We start from the raw sequence: 5639 nt of genomic DNA, 5'->3' as shown, positions 1-5639 counted from the left end.
GCCCAACCGGCTTAAAGAGTCCGCCGCTTCGTTTTTTCGACGATCCACCTGATAACCTTTGAAGTGACCCGCAACCATATCCACCTCATGACGATATGCAGCCATAAGTGGGTCTTTAGAATCCCAAGTGCCAGACACCTGTTGAGCCACGAGGTCCGAGTCACCGAAGCACTTGACCCGACTTAAGTTCATCTCCTTAGCCATCCGGAGACCATGGAGCAAATCTTCATACTCAGCTGCATTATTAGTACAAGGGAACATTAAGCGGAGAACATAACAAAACTTATCACCTCGTGGGGAAGTTAATACGACTCCAGCCCCCGAGCCTTCCAATTGCCTGGATCCATCAAAACGGATAGTCCAATATGTGTGATCCGGCCTTTCCTCTGGTGCTTGCAACTCTGTTCAATCATTGATGAAATCAACAAGTGCTTGAGACTTCACCGCCGTCCGAGGCACGTACTTCAATCTGTGCGGCCCAAGTTCTATGGCCCACTTGGCAATCCGGCCAGTCGCCTCCCGGTTCTGTATGATATCGCCCAAGGGAGCTGAACTGACCACTGTGATGGGGTGCCCTTGGAAATACTGCTTCAACTTCCGGCTTGCCATGAAAACTCCATATACCAGCTTCTGCCAATGCGGATATCTTTGTTTAGACTCAATAAGCACCTCGCTGATATAGTAAACCGGCCGCTGAACTGGATACTCCTTGCCTGCCTCCTTGCGTTCCACCACAATAGCCACGCTAACTGCACGAGCATTGGCCGCTACGTATAACAACAACGGCTCCTTGTCGACCGGAGCTGCAAGAACGGGCGGATTGGCTAATTGCCGCTTCAAGTCCTCCAATGCTTCATCAGCGGCCGGACTCCAGATGAATTGATTTATCTTTCTCAGCATCTGGTATAAAGGGATGGCCTTCTCTCCGAGGCGGCTGATAAACCGGCTCAGTGCGGCGATCCGACCCGCCAAACGCTGAACATCGTTGATACACTTCGGTTTAGCCAGGGAGGTGATAGCCGTAATCTTCTCCGGATTAGCCTCAATTCCTCTGTTGGACACAAGAAAGCCCAATAACTTGCCTGCCGAAACACCAAAGACACACTTGGCCGGGTTAAGCATCATCTTGTAAACTCGCAAGTTGTCAAAGGTTTCCTTCAAATCATCAACCAGCGTCTCCTTCTGCCTTGACTTGACTACAATATCATCCACGTAAGCGTGCACATTACGGCCGATCTGTTTATGCAAGCAGTTCTGTACACACCGTTGATAAGTGGCTTGGGCGCTCTTGAGCCCAAAAGGCATAGATACATAGCAGAAGGCTCCAAAGGGAGTAATAAACGCCGTCTTCTCCTGGTCCTTAACCGCCATTTTGATCTGATGATACCCAGAATATGCATCCAAAAAACTCAAACGCTCACAACCCGCCGTGGCATCAATAATCTGGTCAATGCGGGGGAGGGCAAAAGGATCTGCTGGACAAGCCTTGTTAAGATCCGTGTAATCCACACACATACGCCAAGTGCCGTTTTTCTTAAGAACCAGCACCGGATTGGCAAGCCACTCTGGATGGAACACCTCAATGATAAAACCAGCTGCTAAGAGCCTGGCCACTTCCTCTCCAATGGCTTTGCGCCTTTCTTCGTTAAACCGGCGGAGAAACTGCTTCACCGGTTTATACTTGGGATCAACATTAAGAGTGTGCTCAGCGAGTTCCCTCGGTACACCTGGCATGTCAAAAGGCTTCCATGCAAAAATGTCCCGATTCTCACGGATGAACTCGATGAGCGCGCTTTCCTATTTAGGGTCCAAGTTGGCATTGACCGTGAACTGTTTGGACGAATCGCCGGGCACGAAGTCGACAAGCTTGGTCTCAGCCGCCGATTTGAACTTCAGATCTGAATCATGCTCCGTGGTCGGCTTCTTCAAAGGGGTCATGTCCGCCGGATCAACATTGTCCCTATAATATTTCAACTCCTCCGTGGCACAAACCGACTCTGCATAGGCCGCATCACCTTCCTCACATTCCAAAGCAATCTTACGGCTCCCATGAACCGTTATTGTCCCTTTGTAACCCGGCATCTTAAGCTGCAAATAGATATAACAAGGCCGTGCCATGAATTTGGCATAAGCCGGCCGCCCAAACAAGGCGTGATACGGGCTCCGGATTTTCACCACCTCAAAGGTTAGTGTTTCGGATCGGGAATCATGCTCGTCCCCAAAAGCCACCTCCAGGGATGATCTGAGATCTTTGTCTGTTAGCCCCATGCGGCGGAATGTCTCATAGTACATGATGTTAATACTGCTCCCTCCATCCATGAGCACCTTGGTGAATTTATAACCTCCCACCTGAGGGTCTACCACTAATGCCAACTGGCCCGGATTGTCAATCCGGGGGGTGATCCTCCCTGCTCCATACAATAGGCTGCTCCGACCAGCGTAAGTAACATGGTACAGCTGGTTCAACAGAGTTCACCGCACGCTTGTGAAGCTTCCGGTCGCGCTTATCCAAGCTAGTTGTGAAAACGTGATATTGCCCATTGTTTAACTGTTTTGGCTGGCTCTGATAACCCGACTGCTGCTGCTGCTGCTGTTGGTTGTAACCCCCTTAACCGCTCTGATTATTCTGGTTACTATTATCGCCCTGATTGAAACCTGAACCGGAAGCTCCATCGTGTCCCGGCCCATGGAAACCGGATCCTGAGCCACCACCTGACCCACGGTCATACCGGAAGGCATTAGAGTTTTTAAATTCCTGCATAATGTAACAATCCTTCCAAAGGTGGTTAGCCGGCGCCTCCTTCGTCCCGTGTTTTGGGCAAGGCTGATTCAACAAATAGTTTAAGCGATCCGGGTTAGGATTTGGAGCCCCATTACGATTCGCCGATTTACCTCTGCGCCGCTGACCCTTGTCTTGCGCATTAGTGTTAGCCACAAAGTCCATGCTGCCATCCGCTTTATGCTTGCCTCCGTTTCCATGGCCCGCCGGTTTGTATTGATGCCCCTTGGAATTGCTATTCTTCTTTCCCTTCCCTGCTTCGTCATCATCAGTCTCGGGATCCTTGGTACTATCAGAATCAGCATACTTCACTAAAGCGGCCATGAGAGTTCCCATGTCATTACAGAACCGCTTCATACGCCCCAACTTCAACTTTAAAGGCTTAAACCGGCAGTTGCCCTCTAGGGTTAAGATCGCCGAGTCGGCATTGATCCTGTCAGACGAGTGCAAGACTTCCGAAGCGCGGCGTACCCAATGGGTTGTTGATTCTCCGTCCTCCTGAACACAAGCGGCCAAGTCTACTATGGACTTAGGCTGCTTACACGTATCTTTGAAATTCTGGATAAACCGGGCCCGCAACTGGGCCCATGAGCTGATAGAATTAGGCGGCAGGCTTTTCAACCAAGTACGGGCCGTGCCTTCAAGCATCATGGTGAAGTACTTTGCACACACGGTCTCATCCACATCCAGCATCTCCATGGCCATCTGATAACTCTCTACCCACGCTTCTGGAGATAAACCAGCGGTGTAATTCGGCACCTTGCGCGGACCCTTGAAGTCTTTGGGCAGGCGTACATTGCGTAAAGCGGGGACTAAACAGGGCACTCCCAAGCTAGACGCAACCCCTGGCCCGGCTGAGGTGGTAGGATGAACCAGTGTAAGCTGATCCGCCTCGTTCTGTGCTGCTAACTCGGCCTCCCTTCGTGCCCGGGCCCGATCCACTACATCCTGAGCATCGCGAACACCACCTGCCGGGTTATTGCCAAGGGCCGCTTCGCGGCCCCGCGCATTGCTTGATATGGCCGGTTCATCCAGGCACCTACTATAGCTCCGGCTTGGACGAGGTGTGGAATGAATCCGATCGCGGCTGTATGAATATGCCTCCTGTTGAATCAAAGCGGTCCGAAGAAGTTCCTTAACCCGGCGCGTCTCTATTGCTTGTGGAGAGTCTCCTTCGACCGGGATCGCTTCTAATCGCGCAGCAGCTGCGACAAGATTGTCCATAGGATTAGAATAATGACGCGGAGGTGTCTGGACCGGCGGAGGAATCACAATGTTCTGCCGAGGAGGTTCCATCAGGCGGGGTTGGACTGTCGCTCCTGGTCCTGGCGCCTCGACCCGGTTTACCTCCTGGTGCCCCGGCGGATTACTAGTTCCCGCTCCCGGAGTGTGAAAGAGATTTCGAGGGTCAAACCCTAACGGCAGGCGTGATATGTGCTTCCGTTTCAGGACCTCTTGTGATGCGTTCTGGTCGAGCATGAGCTTATAGGCCTGGGCGTCCAAAGCGGCCCGCTCCGCGGCCATCCTGTCCTTCTCTGCTGCCAGATCGGCTTTGGCCTGTACGATCTGTTCTCTCACCTTTGCAACCTCCGCATCATGGGCCTCCTGATCCGCCGGATTGGCCTCTGCCATAAGTACTGCTAGTGCGTCAAACAGGTTAGACAGAACTTGAACCGGTGGGCGCACAAGGCCTCCTGCCCCTGCTGCCGCCGCTGCTGCTGACCCGGAGAGCATTGCTGCTGCGGTTGAAGAGTGATTCGCCGCCTGCGTGCCGGCCATGAATATTCCAACCCGGTTGATCTGATCTGGGTGGTCCGGAATACTGTCGCCGTCGGAACAGCCCCTAATCTGGTCATCTTGCAACCGGTACAATGACTTAGTCTCTCCGGTTGAGGACTCGTCGCCGGAATAGACGACGGTCTCGCCATCGTATTCTGACCCGTCCTCATGTTCTCCTCCGTGGATGACTCCGACGAAGGCACGCTTCACGGCCGGTTTAACCTGGGTAGATCTCGCACGCCGAGCCGTCTCGACGAGGTCGGTGCAGATGTCCGGCTCAGGCCTAGGCTCACCAATCTTGTCGATGAAAACGTGTATGCCACCAAAGGGGACTCGGTATCCATACTCAATCGAGCTGGCTTCGGGACCCCATCCTGAATCGTCGATGTAGAGCTTACCGCGACGACTCTTGGTCATCCGGCCCACAGCATAGCCTTCGAGTCCTTTGAGCTTGCCCTCCAAGATCATCAAACCGTCGTGCGATAGCCCCACGGTGGGCGCCAACTGTCGTGGATTTGTCACGGCAGATGTCCTAGTGAAAGGACTTAGTCGTGGAGCCATCGCCATGGGTTAACTTGAAGGGGTTAAAGCGGACACAAAGACACAAGGGTTTATTCTAGTTCGGCCCCTTCGATGAAGGTAAAAGCCTACGTCTAGTTGTGATGGAATTGATGTGGTTTCGATGGCTAGGGAGCAAACAAGCTTCGCCCAGGCTCGAGTTGTTGTTGTCTCTCCTAAACCGCCGCCGGGTCGTCCCCTTATATACACGGGTGATGCCCGTCAGTCCATGGAGTCCCATACCGGTTCATACTCGTATCCCGGTTGGTCTCTCTCTATTCCTAACTTACAGTGCAAGTTTACATATCAAGCCGGTTTAAGGCTACAGGTTCTAAACCGACTACAAGCCTTGGGCCTTTACCTGCTCGTGCTACTAATGAAGTTAACCCGGCCCAAGTAGGCCGGTTCACGCCCAGTGGTAATATCCCCAACAAGTAGCTTGCTTAGTGACTAGAGAACTCTGTCAATCACTATCTCATCTGGAAGATTAACTCCCACTTGATCAAGCGATTGTAGAACCCAG

Source organism: Triticum dicoccoides, chromosome 7B, assembly GCF_002162155.2.
Source record: "Triticum dicoccoides isolate Atlit2015 ecotype Zavitan chromosome 7B, WEW_v2.0, whole genome shotgun sequence".
In the NCBI taxonomy this organism is placed as follows: domain Eukaryota; kingdom Viridiplantae; phylum Streptophyta; class Magnoliopsida; order Poales; family Poaceae; genus Triticum; species Triticum dicoccoides.
This window is presented reverse-complemented; position numbering follows the sequence as displayed.